The following is a 27,207-nucleotide window of genomic DNA, read 5'->3' as shown; positions in this document are numbered from 1 at the left end:
AAGCTTGAGCAGGGGATCCCTGGGTGGCGCAGCAGTTTGGCGCCTGCCTTTGGCCCAGGGCGCGATCCTGGAGACCCGGGATCGAATCCCACGTCGGGCTCTCGGTGCATGGAGCCTGCTTCTCCCTCTGCCTGTGTCTCTGCCTCTCTCTCTCTCTGTGACTATCATGAATAAATAAATAAAATCTTAAAAAAAAAAAAAAAAGCTTGAGCAGAACTTGGAAACAGTCTAATTGTTTAAATGATCTGCAGTCCGTGAAAGACACATTCTTTAATTTGAGATCCTAATGATAGCCATGGATTTTCCATTCAACTATGCTTTTGTAACGAAAAATATTCTTTTAATTTAAAAATGTCTTTTATGAAGCAGAACAGGGTAGGGTGGGTTAGGGTGGAAAAGTAGAGTTGGGAGTCAGGGGGCTTGCAGGGGAGCAGTGGAAGCAGGGATAAGTCTGAACAAACCCTCTCTCAAGCAGGAAGGAAAAGGTTAAATCTCAGTGAAGAAATATCTGATTGTTTATGGATCTTTGCCTCGTAAAAAGTCAGGCATCTGATGTCAGCTGTTGTCCCCAATAACAGGAGGAAATTCCCAGGACCCTGCTTCTGAGGGAATGGAATTCTTAAGCCCTAGGACTGAGGAGTGTGTCTTCTTCAAATCGCCCACAGGTTCCTAGCCAGATTTTTTTTTTTTTTTTTTTGATACAAGGGACTGGAACCTCAAACAATCTGGCTTCAAACTTAAAAAAGGGAATTTATTGATTTGTTTAATAGAAATGTTTAGAGGGAGCTCAGGAACAGAAGGATCTGGGAATTCCAAAAATGTTTTCAGGGTTCATGATTTTTCATATTTTTAATTTTGCATCAGATTTTTTTCAGTTGGTTTTACTGAAGCAGGTTCTTCCCCTCTGGGGCCAATGACCCCTAGCAGCCCTAGGACTGTATCTTAGCCTCTCTGCCACTAGGAAAAGTGCTTTTCTTTTCCAATAGTTCCAGTAAGATGCTCAAATAGGGACTGAATGGGCCTCCTTGGATCACGAAGTGGGACTATGTTGATGTCCATACCTGGGCCACTCATAGATCAGCTCTCCTAAACCATGTGGATTGAGACAGAACATGAAGTCAGGCATTCGCAGTGTAAGAAGAATGAGTGGACGCTGGTCAGTCAAAAAGCAAAGCTGGCCACTCTCCCAGGGAGAAGCCAGAACTTTGCACAATCCTAGAATTTATCCCAACAGATTCAGAGGATCAAATTCTCTCAAGAAGGAATTCAAAGTCTTTCTTGAACTGTGGGTTGGGCATATAACCAAAATTAGGTTCGAGGTTCCCCAAACCAAAGCCCAAGCCCATTCTAACCATAATGTCTACTTAATTGTAGCAACAATGTCCCTGGGGCTCAAAATCTGTGCGTAACTATTTTCAAGGACTAATCCCAGGTTTCATGTGTAGGAAACAATATAGAGCAGTGTTAATGGCAGAAATTCTGAAACCTGTTGCCCAGGAGTAAAGTGTAGTTTAGTCCCTTCAAGGCTATCTATCTGGGGAGGAGCTGTGGATCCTGTTTGTGTTTCAACTGTCTTAGTGGTAAAATGGGAATAGTAAGCGGATCTACCTCATAGATTTGTTGAGACAATTCAATAAGATAAAGTTTACAAAGCACTTTGAAGGGTGCTGACTTTCCACAACAAAGTCACTTGTCCACCCTGGGCCACCTCACTAGTCACAGAGTAAGTGCTCAATAAATACAGGGAGTGAAGCCTATTATTTCTATCACCTCAGTCCTCAGCTCTCATGGGAAATTCCAAGATATAGGAAGGGAACTCTTACCATAGAGTAACAATAAAAAGGAAAGCACTTTTGAGTATATTGAGCTGCTAACTGTCCTCCCCCATGATGACTTGCCTAGCCTAGGGTATGTCTGATGTGATGGTCAATGACTAAATACTTCCAATATTCTCTCTTTTATCTCCTGGTTTCTTAGCATTCAACTTTTCTGGGATCAGAAGATGTCTCACAGTAGCATCATTGAAAAGGAATTTGCTTTTCAAGAAGGATAGCTGGTATGGAAATATGGAGTGGAGGAGGAAGGCAAAGTGTAGATGAATGACTCTGGAATGCACCACAGGGGACCCCATATCTTGTCTACCTGCTGGGCCTCAGCACCTACTCTAAGATGTAAGCCTCACTGATGTCACCAGGAGGAGAGAGCTTGTCTCCTTTCTCTTGTAAGAATCTTCTCTTATTCCTTTCCCTCTTACTGCCTTTCCCCTTGCTGACCGCAGAGTCACTTCTGGTCCTCTGTGGGCTCTCTGGGCTCCCTTCCCCTTTCCCTCTGTAAAACACGTTTCTGTATCACAACAGTGAGGCATACACATGTCTGGTGAGGAGCAAAGAGCAAGTTATCAGTAGTTCCTTAAGAATTATTTCAGGTTAGGGGAATAAGGAGATGAAGAGTAGAATCATTGTCTAAGGTAATCCAAACAGATTGCTTCCAGAAAGGAGAGGAAAAGGAAATGTCATAAACCTGGTGTGAAGGTACTAGATGGCTGAGTGATCAGTCAGCTTTTTTGCAATGACCTCTTTACTAGCTTTCACTGGCCGCTTGCTGGGGGGTGACATTTGGATGCCTGGCCCTGACAAGGGTTCATATCCCATGAGATTATCTGCAGTTGACATCAGCAATATAGCTCTGAGTTGAGGTTACAAAGTTACAGAAACTAGGTCATCCATTCCCTGGCAGGCAAAGGTTTCTTACCTGTTCAGTCATCCACTCTTTACCCAATTTTATTTTATTCCAATGTCATTAGTTTTCATGGATCATTTTAAGCCATTGTCCCATTTCTTTCTGTCTTCATCTGGTTCATCAATGTTGGCTTTGCTCTCCTGCTGCTTCTCTTGAGGTCAGACCCTGATGTTTCTGGCCCTTATATCTTTTCCAGCAGAGTACAGTGTTTCTGACTTATCTAAAGTTAAGCATGCTACTACAAGGGGTAATACCTCCCAAATCACTACTTAAAAGTGACTTTGAGGCTCAACACTTTTGACCCTTGCCAATATAGACAGAAGACAAAATGAGACATTCTCTTCATTTGCTCTGTAACGGTGATGTAAAATATGAGTTAAATATTCTGTAAATAGTCAACACTGGGTAATGGATTATTGTTGCCAATTCTTTCTCTGTCCCGTTTCTTATTCTTCCATCATTGCTTCTTATTAATAGCTTTTCTTTTCCACTCTCATTTGTTTGCTGATAGTAATTCACTCAATCTATCAGGAGACAAGTTGCATCTGTAAGATAATAATAGTGGCCCTTTGTTAAGTCCTTGTGATGTAACATAGCAGTTAAGAACTTAGGTTTTTTGGCCATCGGAAAAGACGAATACCTACCATTTGCTTCAATGGGGATGCAACTCGAGGGTTTTATGTTGAGTGAAATAAGTCAATTGGAGAAGGAAAACCATCATATGGTTTCACTCATATGTGGAATATAAGAAATAGGAAAAGGGGCTATAAGGGAAAGGAGGGAAACTGAGTGGGGAAAAATTAGAGAGGAAGACAAACCATGAGAGACTCCTAACTCTGGGAAACCAACAAAGGGTTGCAGAAGGGGAGGAAGGTGGGGGGATGGGGTAACTAGGTGACAGGCACTAAGGAGAGCATTTGATGGGATGAGCGCTGGGTGTCATACTATATGTTGGCAAATTGAATTTAAATTTAACAAAAGGGGTAAAAACCCTTAGGTTGTAAGCCTTGTTCAAATTCCAATCCTGCCCCTTAGCTACTTGGGTTCTAGCTCTTCATGTTTCCCTACATCTACTTTTGCCATGGTTTCATCTTGGGAAGGGTGGGCTTCTCCATTCTTTGAGTTTGGGCTCACCCATGTGACCTGCCTTGGCTAATTTTGAAAGGAATTAGCTCCATGCTACTTCTGAGCCTATGACTTAAGTGGCCTCATAAGTTTCCACTTTGTCGCTTTCATCTCTACCAGCACCATGGGAAGAATATGCCCCAGCTAGTCCACTGGTCCAAGAGGATGAAGGAACAGAACCACCCCCGCTGAATTCAGCTTAGCACAGCCAACCTCCTGAAAACCCAAAAAGGCATGACATCTATGACTTACTATTGTTTGCCACTGAGAACGTGTAGTTGTTTGTTACACAGCACAATTGCAGCAACAGCTAGCTGAATCTTCTCTTAGTTTCCTAACTTGAAAAGAAGGGATCATAATTGTACCTTTGAATAGGGTTGTTGGGGACAGTAAATGAGACAGTACATGTGAAGTGCTAGACAAACTGCCTGATACCCAAGAACAATTAATGCTTCCTTGTTATTATCATCACTGTGTGCCAGGAGCTGATGTGCCTTCTCTTTATCTATGTGTGCTTCAGTTTTCCCACCTACTATGTGGAAAGAAATGAGGTTTAAATGTGAGAAATTTTGAAAAAAAGTTGAAAGCACCCTTTAAATATTAAAATCCATCATTTCTATCACCTTCAGGTGGAGAAATAAGAGTGAGTTCCCAGTAGCCTGCTGAAATGGGCCAGAAAGAAGCAAAACTGGAGAGCGAAAACTTCCTTGAAGGCTCAGTCAGAATGGGCTCATGTGATCATACAACCTCTGCCATCAGATTAGGAAGGGAAGACCAAAGACTTCCTTCTAGGAATTGATGATAAAGATGAAAACAAGGAGCTAAAGACTGTTTTTGGTTAGAAACCCGAACCCTGGGATAAAGCCTGCATGTCACTATTTCATCACTATTTTAATGTAGCATTTATAATCCATCTCACTCTTTGCATCATGAGATTTGTTCCTTTTTTCATACACCAGAGTCCCCTGGAAGGGTTGTGGGGCTACTACCATGACCTTCTAGGAAGAAGTGGTGTGTGATCTTCCTGTCACATAGAAGGCTGTGTTCCCGAATTACTCTCATTAGGGTTTCTCTCCAGGGGTGAAGACAAAGGACGAGCCCAACCAGGTGCCATGGCCGAGCCCTTGCTTCTACTTTGTTTTCCTGGAACCAGGCTGAAGCAAGGTGTTATCAGAGTTTTTCCCGTGTATGCCTCTGCAAGTCCAGGATTTTCAAAGGAAAAACATTTAAGCCTACTTTCGATATAAGGCCAGGAAATGGAAGGGAAGGGGAATTTCCCCCAGCCATTCCTTGTAGGTGCCAACCCACAGGTCAGCTCATTTGCAGATATTCCTGAGGCCCCTTCCTTTCCCCCTAAAATAACCAGGAGACCCAAAACTTAAAACCAGTCTTGCAAAAGAAGTCTAGCTGCAAAAGGCATTTTAATTGAGTGCTGTTAAAATCACTTTGGCTTTGACGTCGGTGGGGATGAGCTTCATTAAATCATATGCAGAATGCGTCTGCATTTTTCTGGAGAAAGGATACATACGTTTTCAGATTTTTCAAAGGGTCTTCAGAAAGATAAGAACTACTGATTCAGAGGGTTGCTAGTTAAATTTAAGCAATTCAGTTAATTAACTGAAATCAATTAATTCAGCTAATGAGAAGATTTTTGTATTTGTCTTTACACAGATAATCATTTATTTCAAAAGAAAGCTGTTAGTACAGAAAGCCTATTCTTGTTCATGATGAAGAGCCTGATATCTTCCCAAATGCATTTCGTTCTAGCCAAAATCTGACAACTACCCGGCTCTAATCACTAAAGCCGTGTCTTAGAAAATCCACTGTTGCCTCACAGACACTGTTGGGTGTGCCGGCCTTCATATGTTGGGAGTGTAAACGGACACTCATAGGTGCTTTTCTGGGTCTCCAGTGATTTCTGAAAATATCTCATTAGTTATCCCAATATGTCTGTAAGGTGGAATTTCAATAAGCAATTGCCACAGAGCAAAGGCTGAAGGACGCAGGGCTTTCTGGTCTCTGATGCTCTGCCTGAGAAGGTGACTTCCTCCTGGAGTCCTCAGTACTGTCCTTAATGGTGTAAATAAGGCTCCTGCTTTTTCTCAAGATCCCGAGGGCAGGATTGTACTGGTGCCAGGCACTCATTTATAGGAAGCAGCGTCTGTTACCAGCCTCAGGAGCAGAAGGCAGGAGTAGTAATCACAGTCTCAGCACCAGTGGCCTCCCCAACCTAGTTATTTGTTTTTAATTAAGATGACAATACAACACCTTTTCATTTCCTTCAGGAATTGGCGTGTTCCAATTTGAAGGGGCAGAAGAAGAAGGTTCTGTGTACCCAGACCTTTGGTGCTAAAGATAGAGGGCCATGACCAAGGCCTTGTTTTCTGATTTGTGGCTTTGGAGGAGCGAAGACAGCAGGCCTCATGTATAGAGGGTTTTCCAGGAGATGGCAGTGCTCTCTAAGGCTGGATCCTGGCTCATGCCTCCTGCATCAACCAAAGAATATTGTAATTGAGACATAGCATTATAATGCATTCCAGACCACACAGCTGCTGGAGTGTCACCTCAAAATGCTTCTTACCAGTCTCAAAGTCACTGTAAACAGGGTAGGGAGATGGAAGTGACACGGAGGTGGGGGAGGAGGAGGGAGGGGACTCTTGGAGACACCAGACAGCAACAATTGGCATTGCTGTCAGTGGAGTTTCAATACCTTCAGGCCAGGAGCTATCCTGATACATATTTACAACTCTTCCTGGGTTCACCTCTGAAGACCAATAAAAGGAAATTGAAGGACATGTATTGTCTGCATTTTAATTTCCAGGTTTACAAGAAATATTTCATTATTCTAATTCAGGAGGAAATAAAACATCTTTCCTTTTTAAATGAAAGGTCTCCTTGTTCGGGGTGAAGAGCATAGCCAATCAGCCTCTCCCCTGAGAGGCAGAGCTGTTCTCAAGGCTGGGCCCAGATTCCACACAGCTAGGGACACACAGCGACGTGAGGATGATGGGGAGGAGGGAGGGGGAAGGAGAATACTGGCCATTGACCAAACCACCGCGTGTGATGCGCAGGTAAGAAATGTACTCCTGAAGCTGACGGCATTACTGGTGTGGCAGACAGAGACTGTACTTCCCAAGCCCGGACAATGACATCTCAGGACAGACCTAGGGACAGAGAATGAAACAGAGGGCAAATATCTTTCCTCTGAAAGTAGCTGTTGGCTGAGGTGCTGGTTTATGCAGGCACATTTATAGGAATGAATGAGCCCAATAATGTCAGGGCCAGAGGGATGGCAAGGACTCTTCAGTAATGTCACAGAATTTACTAACTGGGTTCACAGCTTGAGAGCTAAGTCTCTATTTCCAGGGTTCTTATTTGTATTTTTTGTTGTTGTTTATAGCTCCTTGGACTTTGCCAGAGACCTCCATATGGGTGATAGAGCGGTAAGATCAGCCAGGTGGATTGCCTGGGAAATCTGTGCAAAGGAAGATGATACTTAAAGCAGCAACAGCCTGTCTTTCAATGTCTTTGAACTCCTCCAGAGTCTGTATGTGATTTCCTTTTAATTTTTGTAGAAAACTAGTTGCATTTTGTCTTCCTTTACCCTCTTCCAGTGGAACTCTGTTCTATATTCCCCACAGATCTTTTTCGTCCGTTGAAACTCTTTCTTCATTCCACCCTCTTACCTAATTCTGACAGTAATCCTCACTTAGAGCCTGTAAAGTGTAGACAATAAATGCATGGAAGTGGTGTTCCCATGCTCTGCCGATAGCACTTGAAGTACACCTGCCTTTGCCCCAGCCAAGTGATACTTTAAAAGTTAGGAAACAGACCAAAAAAAAAAAAACCAAATGAAAATTCATAGGTAAAATTCAGTTTTGAGCACTGGGATGATGTTCTTTCAAGAGGCCAGACTTTCCTAAGAGAAACCAAGCTGCTTTCTGGGCAAGTAGGAGGAAGTGCCTATTTTGCAGAGAGGAAGAAAAAATTCAGAGTGCAGAACTGAGCTATTCAGCATGTGCGTTAATAGTAGTAGTTAATAATCTAGTGAAGGAGGCAGAGAGACGGAGGCCAGGAGGACTACAGAATGGGCACATATTCAGGGTGGAGACTTGGAAGGGAACAGGGGTAAAACAAAGACTCCTCTGGGTAGTGCAGGAAAGAATGAATAGTTCTGACTACCACAAAAGAAGGAGAGGAATGCAGTGGAGACCATGAAGGTGATGAAAATGATCGGGAAAAATCTATGCACATTTACAACGAGGCAGAAAGGTCCTCTAACCAAAGTAAGTGAACGCTGGGCAGCTCACTGAGGAAACACGTTAACTCTCTGCAACCTGTATGATAACAGGTGTCCCCGATGGAACACACAAGTAGAGTCCCAAGACATGGACCAGCCCTGGTGGGACACCAGTTACCCATCCTGCTGAGAAGAATGCGTGGTACATACTAAGCTCATTCTTGTTTCACTTATCTGAGCTGGTTACTTCTGTTTACTTCTTACAGTGTTTATGAATCTTCAGAATTAAATTATTTTCCAAAAAATGGCTTTATGTTTGAGTCTCAGTCAAAGGAATCGAGCTTTTGCCTGATGCTCAAATATCTGAATCCATGTAGTTCCTATTGACCATCTGGCGGAATTGTTATATCATTAGCCATATTTAAACTCGTAAATATCAGCCAGGAAGACTGAGGAGGAAGTGCCAGGATTGTACAAGCTATTCACCAAAAATGGCGTCTCCACTGTACAGAAATGGTGCAAACCTAAAGAGCACTGCATTCAAAGTCAGCAAGTGCATGGGACAAGGGTCTCTCTCCTCCATTACAGAGAGAAGTATGCGGTGAGGTTGACAAAGGAAAGTCATATCACACAGCTCCAGAATGTGCAAGCCTGCAGCTTTTGAATGTTTGGACATTAGAAAGAGCTAAATTTCACAGGCCGGTGCAGAAAGATTGGTGGGAAATACACTGAGGCATCTTTTATGCAAGAATATTTCTGACCTAGGTTTCTTTGTGGTTCCTGTTGGTGGTAATGTTGGTATTGAGTCAGCGGCCTGATCTCCAATAAGCATTTTCTCATGTTGTTGTTTTTTTTTTTTAACTTAAACACATAGGACTAGGAACCACATCTAAAATTATCTGGCCCAAATTCTAATTATTTTAACAGTGGAACTCTATGTAAAAAACAAACAAGCAAAAAAAAAAAAAAAAATCTTAATGAAACTTTATCCATTTAGGGTTATTTGGTTGTAGAGCTAACTAAAGCATAAGAGAATTTACTGGAAATACATTAGTGGTTTCAGATGATTAAAGGAAAAATGGAAGCGTAAGACTGGGAATATACATAGTAGCAGGAGATGAAGTGGTCTTGAATGAACTCTAACCATTTCTTTTGTCCTTATAGTCACTGGTCTAAGGGTCAAAATCTGAGAAGAATCTGGTTAAGGTTGGGTCACATGCTTGGCTATATCTGGATGATGAGAAGAAAAATCCATCAAACATACACACACCACAAATAAAACAGATGAAAACAGTTGAGGAAAGGAAAGGGGGGAAATACAGAATCCCATCCCTAACCTTTTAGAGAGGTGTTTGCGGCATTCCATGGCACAGAATGAAAACAACTACTTTGGTTCATCTTTCGGCGATGTGGTATGATGAGACAATTTATGGTACCCCAAATTTTCAGAGAATGAATTTCACAGTGTATTTTCACAATTTCCTCTAGGAATTCTTGATAATCATGATTACCTAACATCAACTCCTCAATATTTGCTCTTAATTCCTAATGTACATCAGTACAATCCCAAATTTATGTGTTTCCATTACTGGTTCTGTGATGTGATTATACTTCCTCACCTCTTCTGAAGTTAGCTGTGACCAGGTTTTGGCCAAAGAAATGTCAGTGAAAAGGATGTGTGTCACTTCTAGGCAGAAGTTTCAGGAGCCAGTGCACAATTCGCCATGGCTTTGGCTGACTGCTGTTCTGCTGATCAAGCATGCACCATTAACCCGGGGCCCTGACTGTCATAGGAAGAGCTCCCCAACCCAGCCCTGCTGGATTTACTGAGATACGCCACTAAGATTTTTGAATTGTTCATTGTTGCAGCCAATCCTTACTGATAGATTGATTATCTTTTATTCTGAACTCATTGAAGTAGAGTATCTGGTCTCGTCTCCCAAAAGAAGGTCCTACTCAGAATCATGGTATGTTTTCTTTGGTAAAGACTTCAGGGGTCACAGGCTTTGCTGGGCAGAAACTGAGGTCCAGTAAATTCTTAAAATTAGCATGCTAATCCTTAATAGTTGTTTAATCGAACCCCCTCTAAGGCAGGGATCTCCTTGGCAACATCTCTACTTTGAAATTAAACAGACATGGGTTCAAATTCAGACTCTGCCACTTATAAGTAATACAACCTTCAACAAGTCACTTAACCCTCTAGACCTCAGGCTACCCATTTCTAAAATGGAATAATAAGCTTTCTGCCTTGCAGGATTATTGTGAGGATTTGAGGTAGTATATATAAAACACTTACCATGGAACCTGGCATGTAGTGGGTATTCAATAAATGGCAGCTAGTATTATCATTGTCAACCTTCAGTCTTTCTTGGATACTTGCAGGGACTCGTAGACTCTTGGCAGTAAGGCCTATTCCCTCACATTGGGCATCTCTAATGGTTAGCAGGCTCCTTTTTATTCTGCAGAAATCTGCTTCTGCCTCTCTCTACTACTTAACACTTCATGTACTTCTTTTACCTTCTTGAACAGCAGAAACCAGCCTTATTTCCTCTTCTACATGACAACCTATTGAGTATCTGAATACAGCTATCTTGCTACCTCTAGAGGTCTTGTCTCTTCTAGTCAAATCATTCTTGGTTCCACTTCTCATAAGATTGTATTTCCAGATAAGCCATCTAACCTGAGAACTAGGTTTTAAAATCTCCCTGTCTGTAGTGTCTAGTAAATAGTCACTGCCAAATCACTTTGCTCCCTGGCTGTGATTGATTGGTTCAGGGCTTCCTTGATATGAGTCAAAGTTCCTTCTCTTGGAACCAAAATGGGAACAATGGAGTCCAGTTCAATCTCCTCAAAGTGAGAGAGAAATATTCTGGTATACTTCTGTTCCCCACCCCACCCCCCAAGGCCAGATGAGTAGAGAAGAAAGCAATGTAGCAAGTACAGAGGAGAGAGAGAAGAGGAAAGAAGCAACAGCTCTTGCTGCTCATACTGTGAACAGCCTTCTACTGAGACCTGTGTACCTTAGGTCCTCTGAAGCACCCAGTTCTTTGTAATACTTCCTCCCTTTTACATTTAAGTTACTTTGAGGATGGGGCCTCCTGTTCAGTGGAAAACGTAGTCCTAATTCTTTTGAGTACCTTCTAATTCTTTTTTTTTTTTTTTTTTTTTTTTTTTTAGATTTTATTTATTTTGAAAGAGAGAGAGTCAGAGAAGGGAGGGGCAGAGACTGAGGGAGAAGCAGACTTCCTGCTGAGCAGGGAGCCTGAGATGGGGCTTGATTCCAGGACCCTGGGATTATGACCTGAGCTGAAGGCAGATGCTTAACCCACTGAGACACCCAGGTGCCCCAAGTACTATCTAATTCTTGTAATACATTAGCTCATGGAACCCATCTTGAACAAAGGTTCTTGGCTCCCGTTTATTTGTTAGTTTGCATTTTGATTTTTCTGCCTCTATACAGAATGGCCTCTGTTTTAAGTCAGGTTCTCTGGAACCTAAATCTGAGGCAGAGATCCAGGTGGTGTATTTACTAAGGGGCAGCTCTTCAGGAAGAAGTTGTAAGGGAGTCAAAAAGAAGGAGAAAAAGACTAGAGTCCAGCCTTCGCCTGAGGCATAGGGCACTTAGGAGACAAAGTGGCCACAAAGGTGTCTCAGTTTGAGGAAAGGGAGTGGGGCTTTTGCATCACATCAGTTGGTGATTGGCTGGGGTTCAAGGAGGGAGACAGGGATTAACATCCATCAGCCAATCGCAGTTCATCTCCAGAGAAGGGGGCAACTTTAAGCTGTTAGTGGCCCACACTCCTAGCAGCTGGGAAAAGGTGCCTGTAACCTGGTGAAAGGGTTATAGATAGGGCACAGATTATATCTAGGACAGCCTTCTTTGATTCTAATTATTAAATCCACCTTCCTGTTCGGGCTTGCTCTTTCAAGGACAATTCCTATTAGACCTCTCTGAACACAAAACCCCTCACCTGATAATTAACAGCTGTCCTTTTCTGCCTTTTGTTGTTATACTGGTTCTTCCATTATTCTGCAAAATATGCTGAAATTAGCACCAAAATATTAACTGTCAATTGTAGTTACTGAACATTGTAGTAGGTACCTGGGGTTTTGCTGCCTGTATCCATTTCCTTCTTTTCATGATGATAGCATCCTAGATTTCCCTTGGTAAAAAAAAAGCCCCACTCTCAATGGGAATGACCTCCACACTCTTCCAGAAATGAGCTCTGATAAACTTAAGCCAATCTGCAAAACCGACTCACCCCTTCCCAGGCACGAAGGTTGCCTTAGTGATGAGCATCAGGTTTGAGCCAGTAAAATGCAAGAATTTCTCTCGAGGTTTCATGTGAAAATGCTCCTTTAGTCTTATTAAAGACTAGAAAAGATGCAGTCTTAGTTACTGACTGGCATGGGAAAAGGATGTGATGCTCTGAGCTGTGAAACCATTTTTGGAACTTGAACCTGGGACCGACCTGAAGGAAGGATCTGACATAAAAGGTGGACAAAAGGCTTTCAAATCAACAGAGCCCAGAGGATACCATGAATCTGTGCTTTCAACCACATGGGAAGCCCATATACCCCTAAATCTGTCAGTATGTGACTCTTCCATTAGTTGCTTATGCCAGTTTCAAATGAATTTTTGTTTTTTGAAACATAAACTATCCTAAGTGATAGACTGCAGGGGGTGGGAGGAGAGATGGATCATAGTCGGGGAATGTCACCACCTACTCATTTTTGGCAAACTTTCACGTATAAACCCTCCCCTCAAGTTCCCTCATCAAATTCAAAAGCAGGAACAGTTGATTCAGCATCTCTGATAACCTGTCATACACAGCATCCTAACCTAGAAGCTGGGTGCCTAGCTGTCCACTGCAGGCATCTAGTTTTAGGATTTGGTTTCTGATATGCTGAACCATTGATATATCAGCTTCATTTGGAACACCTCCAAGAGCTAGCAGAGTTTTGCAGAAACATTCCCTGAAATGAGAAGAAAATGACCTCTTTCATGGAGGTTTCTTCTAAAGTTTATTAATAAAACATGTGACTGAAACTGTACGTTAATGAACTGCTGAAACTACTTTGGAAATAGTAAAATTGCACAAGATAGCTTAGGGGTTACGTGTATCATTTCACACTGTGGCCCACACTGTCCTAGAACTAGTTCCAGGTGTGGGGTGGGTGCAAGAGTCCCATTCTGGGCCACTCCTGGACACCAGGAGTCCTGATCTGGTCCATTTCTCTTTATCTTTCTTCCTCTCCAGAATCCTCCTAGAGCTCTTTAACATGAGGGCTATTGTTTTTGTCTCATGCCTGCAGGTTACAGTACCCCTGGATGATTTTTTTAAATAATAATCTCAGTTATTATCATGGTTAGATATCTCTTTGTTTCTTTTCTCCATCTATGGTGCCTAATGCTATCTTTGACCAGATGGAGAATGCAATTAAAATAAATATAATGTAATATAAAAATAAAACAGAACATATTGCTTTTGCAGGGCAATCTGGGCCCAAGATTTTCTGCAGTGGAAATTACTGGCTAAATAAACCTATCTCCTCATTGACACAAAGCTGAGGAGAGAGATTGGTTACAACAACAAAAAAGGAAAGAAATGTGATTATTTCCTAAATCGAGGCAAGAGAAGTTTTGCCCAAATGCAAAATTATTGAAGTAGAAAGTTTCTTTATTATTTTTTCTTTTTCTTTTTACATTAACACCATCAGCAAATTCAATAGCATCACAGTCTCGGTGCTACAGGGGATGAAAAGTTGATAAGAAGAATCATCTCCCTAAAGAAGCTTCCAATTTACTGGGGAGAATACAGGTGCATGAAAGGGGAAATAGAACTACATGACAAGTGACCTCAAACAAGTGATTGTTGTAGCTGTGTTTTGGCAGAAGCCCTGCTCCCTTGGATCACTGGATGAGAAACTCATCTTTCCCAACAAGACACTTCCAGTGCAAGGAGGCTGGATAATAACCTTGACCACTTAATCATCATAGACACTGCCTCAATAAAGATATTTTTAATACAGATAACAAAAAGACTCAAGTGTGTGAACATGAATATTTGTTAGAAGAATCCATGTGTATCTCATAGAATGCAACAACCCTTGTGCTCCAGCAAAGAAAGTAATAGGGGCTAGACAATCTGTAGAACGAAGGGTGCTATTGCCAATCTTTCTGTGACTGTGGTGCCATTTGCCTCCACTTCTTTCTGAGCACTTACTTTTTTTCTCTCTTCACACCAGCTCCTTTTGTACATGGTGGAACATCACAGACCCAGCCCTAAAACCATCACCTCCTAACATCAAGGTGCACAAGAAATGTATTTCCACCCTAGGTGTCCAAACACCTAGAAAAGAGTCTCATTGGCCCAGACTGGGTCCACTGTTCATCTCTGGTCCAATCAGCTATGGCCAGTAAAAGATGTGTCAATTAATACAAACATAGCAACAAAAGCCCACCCATTTGGGTGAGTAGCCAGCTCTTAGAAAAGTGAAGTAGAAGCTGGGAAGACACAAATCTGGGTACAAAGCATTATATTAATTCCTGGCAGTTTCGTACTTTCACTTGTGATCAGTTCTGTTTTATAATCCCATAAAGGATCTCTTTATCTTAACTAGAGTTTATGATTTATCATCGATATATGTAACTCAACCTCTTAGAACTCTGTTTCCCATTTCCAAAACCTGAGAGCAGGACTGACATATGCATATACCAGAGCCTATAGCTTTGGAAGAGCTATATTATTTTATTCAACTGCTCTCTTTATTAAACCCATACAGATACTGCCAACAGACATATGAAAAGTTGTTCATCATCACTGACCATCAGGGAAATGCAAATCAAAACTATAATGAGATATCACCTCACACCTGTCAAAATGGCTAAAATAAAAACACAAGAAACAACAGGTGATGGTGAGGATGTAGACACAAAGGGACACTCGTGTTGTTGGTGGGAATGTAAACTGGTTGCAGCCACTGTGGAAAACAGTTAAAACCACCCTACGATTCAGCAACTGCACTGCTGGGTATTTACCCAAAGAATACAAAGACACTGATTCAAAGGGATAATGCACCCTTATGTTTATGGCAGCATTATTTACAATAGCCAAGATATGGAAGCAGCCCAAGTGTCCATCAATTGATGAATGAATAAAGAAGAGGTGGCATATATATATACAAAGGGATATTATTCAGCCATAAAAAAGAATGAAATCTTGTCATTTGCAATGATATGGATGGAGCTAGACAGTATTATGCTAAGAAAAATCAGTCCGAGAAAGACAAATACCATATGATTTCACTCTTATGTGGAATTTAAGAAACAAAACAAATAAGCAAAGGGGAAAAAAAAGAAAGAGAGAGACAAACTAAGAAACAGATTCTTAATTACAGAGAACAAACTGATGGTTACCAGAGGGGAGGTGAGTGGGGGGAACGGGTGAAATAAGGTGATAGGGATGAAGGAGTGCACCGAGTGATGTATGGAAGTATTGGATCACTGTATTGTAGACCCTAAACTAATATAATGGTGTATGTTAACTGACTGGAATTAAAATGAAAGCTTCAAAAAATTCTGTACACATACTAATGTAGCACATCAAAGTTAGTAGAGGTAAATTTTTATCTGAAGGATTTAAGTAGGGACATTTGGGAAAGGTTAGAAAGCCATATTCTCCTTGATTACATGCCAATAAAAATGTATGAAAAGTCATAAAAAGAGAGGAACAAATGGCAATGCCATGGAGAAATCTGATCAGAAGCCTCACTGAAGTAAATGGAAGTATTTCTGTTAGTATCTTAATTATACCTAACCAGTTATAGATTTTTTGTTCTTGTCCATCTTGAGTATTTTGACTGTTGACAGAGGATATTTGAGAGAACAAGCTCTAACATTTCTTGAACATGTACTACATGAAAACCATTTTATGTAATATAAGAAGAGCCATACAATCTTTATATTAATCTCATGAGGCAGTTATAATTGTCATTATTTTGTAGATGAGAAAAATTAAAGTTTAGGGAAGTTGAGTGGCTGGTCATAGTCATAAGCTAGAGAGGTATATTTGTGCATGAGTAGAATATCCCAGCTCTGTTCACTGCTCAAAATTTGCCTCCCCATACTTATATCTCAAAATTTGCCTCCCCATAAGTTTAGATGTCTTTGATATGATGGCTACATACCCATCCCCAGAAGGAATGACTGAAAATATAAAGGTTTTAGGTCCTCTGAATCGAGTGGATATGGAGCCTTAGGAAAATCAGTTCACCCCTGCAAGCCTATTTTCTTTCTTTATGACAGCAGGACACTACCCACGGAAGAACTCAAGCTGCAGTCACCATGTCAAAGGATTGAAAAAATGAGGAGTTATAGAGACCAGTCAGGGTGTCCTCAGGACCTCACAATTTTAATTTTGACACTAATTATTGGAGGATTAACCAAAAAGTAAAACAATATCCTCTGTTTCCCTTTACTTCCAGTCTCTTAGAAGACACATTGGAAATTTCAATGAAAAAGTTTCAATGGTAATAAAAGGGAAAAGTTTCTATTGTCTAATAACTTGATATTTTGGCTCTTGATTGAATCATCAGTTATCCCACTGCCAGGTCCTTCTTTATCTATGTGCCACTCTCCCTCTGCTCCTCTCTGAACATGCCTGAACATGCAGTGGAGTCACTTTCTGAGGAGACCCTTAAGTCCCGCTTAGGAGAGGCACCATAGTAGTGTGTTCAAAATACACTGTATCAGAAAGCCATGAGGCCTAGGTTCTGGACTCAACTCTGCCATCACTGACCTAGTACCTGGGGAGTCAGACCTGCATCTGGCCTTAGTTGCCTCATCTGTAAAGCAGGAGGGCAGGAGAAAAATGTTTTCCTGGGCTTCTTCTAACTTTAAGTTCCTTGACCCTGATTGAGAAGTGAGAACACTCCTCAAGGTTTATCTGGTCTCCTCAATCAAGTCTTTTTGCCCTGAGAACACTAACAGGATTTTCTTCAAGCTCCTGTCTTTCCTGCTTTTTGAGCCTAAGAGATGTGAGGTCAATACACAGGGACAAGCTGCAAAATCAGTGTAGAGCAGAGAAAATGATACTCCATTTCTATGTTATTTTATTGTGACATTCTGTGGTTCATTTCAAATGTTTTGTTGACTTGTTCTCTAAAGAGGCATGAACTTTAATGAGTTCCTTTTCATAGAAAATGCTTGAGTCCCCAGGGCCACCATGGAGCATAACTCTAGGTATGAAAGATCCCTCTGGATTGTGCAACCCAGGAACTTGCTAGAGGGGTGATGGGTGAGGCATCTGCAGCATGATTTTGACACCTTTGCTCAAAACCATTACAAGGAGTCAAAGGGCACAAACTGGTTAGCACTCGGTTCAGATATTTCATTTTCAATTCAGAGATTTCAAATTCTAACTTCACTACTCACTTGCCATTAGGTCTCAGGCAAGGTATTTACGGTCTTTCTTATCGGCACAAAGAGAGCATTTATTTCTCCTTCACGGGATTGTTGCTGAAGATAAAATTTCATCTTTCATATAAAATGCTTAGCAGAGTGCCTAGTATATAGTAAGTATCAAAAACTATCTTAGTTAATATTATTATCTCTTAAAATACATGCACACACACACACTAAATTCAAGAAAAAAGCATTGTTTTGATTATAAAACACAAAGACCATATCCCTATTGCATAAGCAAAGCAATTATGATTTTTCATTTCTTTGAGTTTTCAAGCAAAACTATGGGTATAAAATTCAGAGCAGGGCCAAATTGAATTTCCAGGAAAGTAATATCAGAGAAGCTTTTAACAAGAGAGGTTTGTTGGCTGAAAGGCATAAACACGTCTTAACCTTGGAATCAGAATGGGAGCAGACAGTGTGGCTAGTCCCTCACTACTTATTGATGAACTTCCAGCTGCACGAAGACCAGGTTATGCCTGCCAATTTTAACTCCATTCTGTGTCTTTGTTCCCTGTTACTTTATTTCTTTTCCTTAGTGAGAATATTCTTTTTTTTCTTTAGTGAGAATAGTGAGGAGTATGGGAAAACTGGGTGCATTCATAGAATAAAACTATCGTGGGGAATGTGGCACTGAAGGGGTGGATCACGTTGGATATGGTGGGCATTCTATTTATATGTAAGATAATCTGTTTTCATACCAAAGTCACATAGAAAAATACTATAGGGGTCAGAAAGACAACATAACTAAGTGAAATGGACTGGCTTGGGGCTGAGGCAAACCAGAAAACACATATCCTCTCTGAAGAAGGCAATCACTATTCTGCTCCAGGCTGCTGTGGCCATGTTTATTCAGTGCCACTAGATCTTTCCATTTTAAAGAAGTTAGGAACTCTGGACTCTCAGGTCAAACTTTTCAAATTCTTAATTGATGGCAACTCATTTAAAAAACAATAATAAAGTAAAACACCACTGGAGTCAAAGTCTAAGCCACACAGTTGTAGCCCGTTGTAACACCCAGCAGTAATTAGAGTTCAGATTTTGCAGATAATTGGTGTATGTGTGTGGGGAGGGGAGGGCCTGGGTGAAGTGACAGCAGTTAGACAGACTTCAGTTTCTACTACATTGTTTTCACCAAACACATTTGTACTTAGTCATCGAATCTATACTTAAGGTTACAACTTTCAAAGTTTTGCTCCCAGCCATAAGGGAGCAACTGGTAGCAGAACCAGATTTGCCCTCCCATCATAAAACAAGTATAAAGATGGTCAAAGGATATGATGTATTTGTTTTTTAAGCATCAAGCAACAGACAATGAAGAATTGCAATCCTTGAGAGAAGAGAAACACACAAGGCGAATCTCTTATCACTTTCTTGGGGGGCATTTTCCTGTCACAATGTAGAAATGCAGAGCTGAGATAGAATGGCCATTTAGCTGAGTTGAAAAGGCAAGGTCAGAATTCTAGACTGCAAAAGTATCTAGAATTTTCAGGAGGGTGTACTAGAAAAGAGGAAACTCCAAAAGAGGGTGTTCTAGAAATCAATGTAGGAATTCACTCTTGAAATTAAAAATGATAAAACTGTATTTATTTTGTTTCATTGCTTAGGTACATATAAAACACATGGCCACAATAGCACAAAAGATAGTGATAGAATTTTATTGTTGAAACTCATACATTTTATGTGAAGTAGCACAATATTAACTGAAATTAATTATGATAAATTAAATATGCATATTTTTAACCCTGGAAACATGGTCCTCAAAGTTTGGCTTGCAGACTAATCACTTCGGCATCACCTAGGAATTTATTAAAAATGCAAGTTATTGGTCTCTACACAGACTTACTGAATTAGGAACTCTTGGGAAGAGGGCCATCCATTTTTGTTTTGCTTTAACTTGTAGGTGGTTTGAGAATCATGGCCTTGGAGCAAGAAAAAGCAAACCAAAAAAATTATAAAGATGTGTTTTTAAGGTGATAGCAATGGAAAGGAATAAAGGACTCTTCAACTAATTTTATGATGCCAGTATATCCCTGATGTGAAAACCTGAAAAAGACATTACAAGTAAAGACAATTACAGACCAATATCACCTGTGAGCATGGATGCAAAGACCATAAATAAAATATTAGAAAATTGAATTCAAAGGCACCTGGGTAGTTCAGCGGTTGAGCATCTGCCTTTGGCTCAGGTTGTGATCTTGGAGTCCTGGGATTGAGTTGTGCATCAGGCTCCCCGTGGAGAGTCTGCTTCTCCCTCTGTCTATGTCTCTGCCCTTCTCTCTGTGTCTCTCATGAATTCAGTGAAATGTGAAAAGAATAATACATCATGACCAAGTGAACACAGGCTGGTTTAATATTTAAATATTTAACATTTAAAGTCATTCAATATAATTCACCATATTAAGAGATAATAAAAAGAGTAACTATATGATTATCTTAATAGAGGCAGGAAAATATTTGACATAATTCAACACTTATTCATAATGAAAACTTTTAATAAACTGAAAATACAGTGAACTCTTCTTAACTCAATCTATATCTATCTATATCTACATTTTTTTACAAAGAGCCTAAAGCTAACACCACATTCGATGGTGAATCAATGGATCTACTCCAACATTGGGAGCACGTAAATTCCACTTCATTCAAATTGAACTGTAAGTCTTAAGGCAAGAAAAATAAAGAGCATAAAGACCAGAAAGGAAAAAGTGAAACAAAGTTTGTTCACATACTCATATGATTATTTATGAAAAATATTTTAATATTTTGAATATATTGCTATATACTACCAACAATTTGACAAATGAAATTCTAAAATATTTAAAACAACATCAAAAAATCAAATTGCTGAGAATAAATCTAATAAAACCTGTACTGGGTCTATTCTTATGAGAAAATAAATAAAACCTAAAAAAAAATAGAGAAATATACCATGTCTGTGAATTGGAAAAGTCACTATTGTTAAGATGTCAATTCTCTCTAAACAGATTTAAATATTCTACACATTCTCAATCAAAATCTCAACTGACTTTTCTTTGTGACAATAGACAGGATAATTTAAAAACATATGTAGAAAAAATGCAAAGGGTTTAGAATAGCCAAAATAATTTTGATAACCTGGGACAAGATGTGCTATCTGTTTTAAAAACTTACTATAAAGGTATAGTAAATCAATAGTGTGGGATTGGTGTCAAGATAGACAAATAGATCACTAGATTATAACAGGTCCAGAAATAGACCCATATTAAGTCACCTGATTTTCAACAAAGGCACAAAGGCAATTCAATGGAGAGAGGAAATCTTTTCAATAACTTGTGCTGGATAGCCTTATCCGGAAAAACAAAGCAAAACAAAGCTGTGACTTCTACCTCTCACTATACACAAAACTGATTTTAAATGGCTTCTAGACCAAAATATAACAGCTAAAATGTCAAGTTTCTAGGAGAAAACAGAAAACTATCACTGAATTCTAGAGTTGGCAAAGATTTCTTAGATGAGACACAAAAGGCACTAACCATAAAAGAAAAAAATTATCGGGTAGACTTTATCAAAATTCTAATTTCTCTCCTTCTCAAGAAATACAGGTAGGAAAAAAAAAAAAGAAATACAGGTAGGTAAAAAAGCAAGCCTAGGAAAACATATTCACAAAAGCAAGCCTAGGAAAACATATTCATGTTAGTTTTATTTGATAAAAGTTCTCATCTATATTTATCAAAAACTTCTACAAATGTGCAATTAAAAACAACCAAATTTAAAAATGAGTGAAAAACATGATCAGACATTTCACAAAAGCAGATGTATGGATGGCTAATAAACATGTTGAAAAGTGCTCAGTATCATTAATCATTAGGGAAAACCATCAAGGAAACTTCCAGAGTGATGAAAATGTTCTATATCTTGATTGAGGTGTTGTTTACATAGGTATATATGTTGACAAAACTGATTGAACTTTATACTTAAGATTCAAAAAAAAAAAGATTCATATCTCACTGAGTATATATCTTATATCAACTTAAAGGAGTACAAATGGCTTGCATTTTTTTCTAGCTCATTTGTTGCTATTCTAGTATTCGTACTTGTGAATAGATTTGGTTTTGTTTTCTGGTTTATTTTGTCATTTATTCATTCAACATTTACTATGTATCCAGCTTTGGGTTTTAGGGAAACCAGCTTGTCATCAATTTGGGTATGATGGGGCAGAAGGCAGTGTGGCCTGAAATTGACTTTGGACTTTACAAGATGAACACAGAGGGAAAATGACTGGGGCATAAACCAAGGAGTTGACATTGGAGATGGAGAAAAGAAAAAAGGAAACTTATTAGAGACGTATTTGGAAGGTATACTCAACAGGACTGATTAGATTGGGGGGCAGAGTAGGGAGGTTCAGTCGAGGGAGAGCTGTAGAAGTACACTTAGGTACCTGTCTTAAGTGACTAAAGATGAATGATGGTATCCAGTGATCAAGAAAGGAATAGAAGAAAGAATAGGTTAGGGTAGGAAAGGGATATGGGTAATAGGCTAATACAAGATGGTAAGTTCAGTCCTGCACAGATTGAGTGAAGGTGCCAGAGAGAAACCCAAAAGAAGAGGCCAATCAAGCAATTGGGTATAACATCAGAACACTGAATGCTAATTACTTTCTGCTTTGCAGTAGAAATTTGGCTTGGTCCCACAGTCCTTTTTCAGTCTTATCTATAAAATGGGCTCAGTCCATCTGACTACTGTCACCAAAATATTTCAAGATTAATGGCAAAATTTTGACTTGGTTTGTATTTTAAAAAAATCATCCCCAAACTTCAGGTCAAGCTCTAAGATGTGCTCTCATGGTGGGAATCAAAAGCATACGGTGTGTGGAAGCAGGTGGACCTTGATTTCAATTCCTCTCTGCCACGCAGGAGCTGGGTGATCTCGGATAAATTAATTTTTACATACCAGCTTCAATTTCTTCTCCTACAAAAGAGGATTAGAATCCTATTTTGCAGCAATGTTGGAGTCTGTGTGGGAAAGTACCTCTCCCAGAACCTGGCACACAGTAAATGCTTAATACATATCCGTATACCAGTAGCTTTGCTTTCAGCTGATGAACAGATGACGTTTCACCAAGAAAACAGACCTAGCTAAAAGGGCAAAGTATGCCAAACCCTGGACTCCGTTTTCCTCCATCCCTCTTCAAAGCCCAGGTCTTTCTCCCCTTTTTGCATCATCAAAATCAGCCCTCAGGAGAGAATGTGACATCAGTCATTAGCCTCTCCTTGTTAATGAGCTTACATCATCTCTTCCTCCCTTGCCAGGGAGACTTCACATTCCAAGCCTTCTATGTAACAATAGAAAGAATGGCTTTGTTTCTGGTTAAAGGTTCAGTGTGCTGGTGAGGAAGGAGGCTGTGCAGAGCGGGGCCCTTTCCTGGGACTCCTGAATTCCTAGCCATGAAAGTAGCTAATCCTTTCTTTTCTGCCTCCCAGTTTGTAGTAAACTGAAGGAAAGCCCTATTTCACCAGAGCTGGTGTACAGACAACCCAACCAGGCCTCTGCAGCTCTACTCTCCACCCTCTCTGCCTAATCACCTCCCTGGCTGTGTAGTTTTATTTTGGATTTCAATTATTATATTATTAGTAGTTGTAATTCTCCATAAGAGACAAATAGGGGAAAGGGGAGTATTTGTCTATTATTTGTTACTCTTTAAGCTAAATGTCTACAGGTTAATTAAATTGAAAAGTATTCCCCCTGGGATGTTCCAGATCCCTGGTGGTCCAATAAGGTAATAAAACCATGGTGAAACTGAAAGCATTATTGCATGGTGCTTTATTCTCATCAGCAATGGCATCCAAATACAAATTCAGTCAATTATTGGGTGATTCAGAACAGGTTTTCTGGGAATTTAATTATCAGAATGGTCTGTGTGGGCACCGTGGTTGCTGTGGGGCAAACGAGCTGGAGTCGGCCAAGGGCCAGTGGTCTCATGTCCTGACTAAACACATTTACCCAGAAAGCAACTATTGAACAAAGAACTCTGCTCTGCTTTTATCAAAGAAAGTGTCTACCACAGCAGCAACCTCTGTTAGGAATGTGTGTGTGTGTGTGTGTGTGTGTGTGTGTGTGTGCACGTGCACGCGTGCGTGTGTGCACGTATTTAAATCACCTCATTTTCTTTGTTTCTCCAACCTCCCTCCATTAATTCATTAATTTGGTAAGTCTTTGTAAGCATCCTAAATTCCCCCAAACAATAGGACAGATGTTATCAGATCTGAGCAACAATGAAATCAATAAAGACTTTGGAGGGGAGCAAGAAGAAAGGTACAGGGTAATAGCAATTCTTCCCTGAAAGCAATCTAACCCATTTTTAATTTAATTTGGAGTGCCATTATTTCAGGATTCCAAATGCTAAGGCCATTTTAATCATGCAGATCCCATGTCTTATTGAGTTGTGGCAGAGAATTACTCTTCTCTGTGACCCTGAGTTAGCAAGGACATGCTGGGCAAACAGCCAAGGTGCTATAAGCTCAATAATAATAATAATCTATATTTAAAGTTAGCATGATGGCTATTAGCCATTGGCTCTCCTGATAGGAGGAGTGTCACCTCTTCACACCTTATAGCTGTTTGACTTAGCACTTTCTTTAGTGAATGAGAAAAATCATCAAATAAGCTATCTTTCTTGCAAGAGAGGAAAGAAGGCATAAAACACAGACTATAGAGAAAAGCTATGAAGTAATTAAACATATAAAAGAGAATGCCTGTGGGGGTGAGGAGGGATTTGGGGAAAAAATGGAAAGAGACTGACCTTGCAAAGGAGGGCAAAAACCTCCCTTTCCTGGAGGGTTGTCTGAGGGTGTATGATGAACCAGAGGTTTATTTTGAGCCCATCTGCTCTTCACCAAAAGAAAAAAACTTGGTGATCTACTTTCTGTGAATAAAGCAAATAGATATGAAATCCCACATCATGTTAGCCTGCATACTAGGTTTGGATTCTCTTTTCTAATAGCTATCATTTACTGAATCCATATTGTATGCACGGAGTTAACAAGTTCTTTGCATGCATTATTAGCCTTATTTAAATTTTCACCGCCAGACTCACACTATGTATTTTCCACATTTAATAGACGAGGAAACGGAAGCTTTAGGAGGAGATATATAATTTGCCCATTGATAGCAAGAGGCAGAGCTGGAATTTTTATCTGGAATTCCAAACCTCCACTTTTTATTCTGCATTACCACGCTTTTTTCAACTTATAAAGGTGTTTTGTTGTTGCTATTTATTTTAATAAAGAGTTCAAATATGACCTTCTAAAATACGCTCTTCTGGAGTTAAATAGGTAGGTAAGCTCTCAAACAAGTACTGAGATGTCTGACCATTTAATCTCTCCTTTTCAGGGTGCTCCAAACGTTTAAGTTCAATTTTAAAGGCACGACTAGTTCAAGCAGGCCTTAGAAAATTGGCATGCGATCGGTTTGGGAGATAGCCTCTACTCCACAGTCTTAGAAATCAGCGACCACAGGAATGTGGATGTTGAACTAGAGGACACTTACTGTATCTTACGCTGGGCCAGTGTGTGCTAGAAGGTTCTATGAATATTCTGCAACCCACTCATTCTCAAAGCCACTGACTTACCTTCTCTGTGCCTCACTAGAAAGCAGGATGAGTGCTTTTAGTCACTACTTCATTTTGCAAAAACGGTCAAGGATTAATAAAATAATATTAGCAAAATACCAATTATCTTTTTAACTACCTCAAAAACATTAATTCCTTCAATTCACCTTCTAGAGAATGAAGTCACAGACAGTCAATAATTCAAATTCTCCAGTAAAATGGGAAAGTATTATTGACCCTAAAGAGCACAGAGGTTAATTTATTTGCAAAAAAAAAAAAAAAAGGCCTCCTGCCACATGCTCTGGGTGGAAAAAAAAATTATGTTAAGCCTCATGAGAAAACAATCATCTCTCTCCCTTTATACCTCCTCATTTCTGTTTGTTTTGGGTGTGTGTTTACAAAGGTTTTGATCCCCAGGAAGCCATGGAAGAGAGATGTTCAAGTATGCTTGAGTACATCAAAGTTTGTATGTTCTTAGTCTGCCCATGAGAGAAGCTGTAGGGATCAAGAGGAGAATTGGTAACATGGATGACAGCCAAGCACATTTTGCAGGCCAAGCAGAATTTTTACAGGTCTATTTATTTATTTATTTTCCAATGATTTGCAAGGCTGGGTAAATTAAATTACTCAGTGTTGATTATAAAGTAGGTTAGTAGGCAAGCCCAGAAGGTCAACTTTTTCACCACTACAACTGCTATTCTTTATCTCCACCCCAAATTATTCTTCAGGGAAATTACTCCCATCCTTAATCCAATCTATAAAGACAATGGCATTTCCTCAAATAACTCCCAATAATTTAAAAGAGAGAACGCTAAATTTAAGTAATGACTTGTTGACATTTGAATTTTAAATTCATGAACACATTCATTAAGAACTTTTTGATTTAAAACATTATTTTTCTAAATTGCATTTTGGAATGATATACAATGGACAATTGTTCTTTCTTTGTTCACTGAGAATCCATTCCCCCTGTCTTTTGTTGACAAAATCCCAGTTCCCCGTAGGGAAAATATGTCTCCCCCAGGGCGTATAGGTTGAGCGGGACTGCAAATGAAGGCTTCTCAACCTCCCCTCAATATGTGATAGAAATGTCACTAAGCCAAGTCAATCAGGGCCTTGCTCCTAAATATCTTGAGGGTGGCATGTACTCATCATGGCAGCAGACCCTGATGAGATATCTTGAAATGGAGAATTCTAAAGCAATCTGGTTCCTTCTTTTCCCCTTAGTCCAATTCCTCAGTTTTCTCTTCAATTCTGTGAACCTCTTTCATCTGTAATCTCTCTCCCCACTTATAAATTCCCATCTTATGTAAGTTAGTCAGAATCCATTCCTTTTGTTTGCCACCACATATTCTACTATACCAGCTTGAGATGCTAAAATGAAATGGGAAACAATGATATCATGACTAAGGTCTAACGGGGGCAAGGGTGTGGATTTTTTGTTTTCAATAATGCTTTTATCTCATTTCTATCTCACATTGTTCTAGAAACATCTGAGGGAGAAAAAACACATTGCAGTGGAATTTCTTAATTAGCTACAATTTCTTAAAGGAAAAGTCAAGACTTAACCTTTCCTAGTATTTTCCTTTTTGTATTCAGTACCCTGGATGGTCTCAGTACAATACCCATACCAATTCTAATATAAAAAGTAAACAAAAATATAGCACTTAACAACAACAGCAAAAGGACTGGGTAAGATTTTCATCTAACGTTTTCATACATGTTCCTTCAAAAGGCAACATTGGGAGATTATGAATGAAATGAATTTTGAATTCTATATCAGACCATGCCAGTTCCTTAGTTTTGCAGATTCCAAAATGTTTCCAAATTAGATTTTTCATTAGCTTTAATGCATCTTCTAACCTGATTCAGACTCTAGGATGCATTTTGCAATGTGGGTTCATTTATAATTGACTTTTTAGGAAATTATTGTATGAATAACAGTTGGAAAAAATCACTCTCCCTGCTCTGTTCTAAGAACTGAGATAATAACAGCATGTTAGCACAAGTTTCCTTGGGCACTCAAATAACAAGCTACTTGGGTAATAT

At 39.8% G+C, this 27,207-nt stretch overlaps 1 long non-coding RNA gene across 1 annotated transcript; it reads right to left on the bottom strand.

The window, feature by feature from the left end:
• Nucleotides 1-735: 735 nt before the first annotated feature.
• On the bottom strand, nucleotides 736-24,155 carry LOC144305867 (uncharacterized). Its single transcript, XR_013372889.1, has 3 exons — nucleotides 22,503-24,155; nucleotides 19,721-19,850; nucleotides 736-3,284 (listed from the first exon to the last, which is right to left on the bottom strand). It is a non-coding gene; the product is annotated as an uncharacterized LOC144305867 (long non-coding RNA).
• Nucleotides 24,156-27,207: the final 3,052 nt, after the last annotated feature.

Source organism: Canis aureus, chromosome 36 (assembly GCF_053574225.1).
Source record: "Canis aureus isolate CA01 chromosome 36, VMU_Caureus_v.1.0, whole genome shotgun sequence".
Classification (NCBI taxonomy): Eukaryota; Metazoa; Chordata; class Mammalia; order Carnivora; family Canidae; genus Canis; species Canis aureus.
Note: the sequence above shows the minus strand (reverse complement) of the source record. Positions and strands in the feature narration are given on the sequence as shown.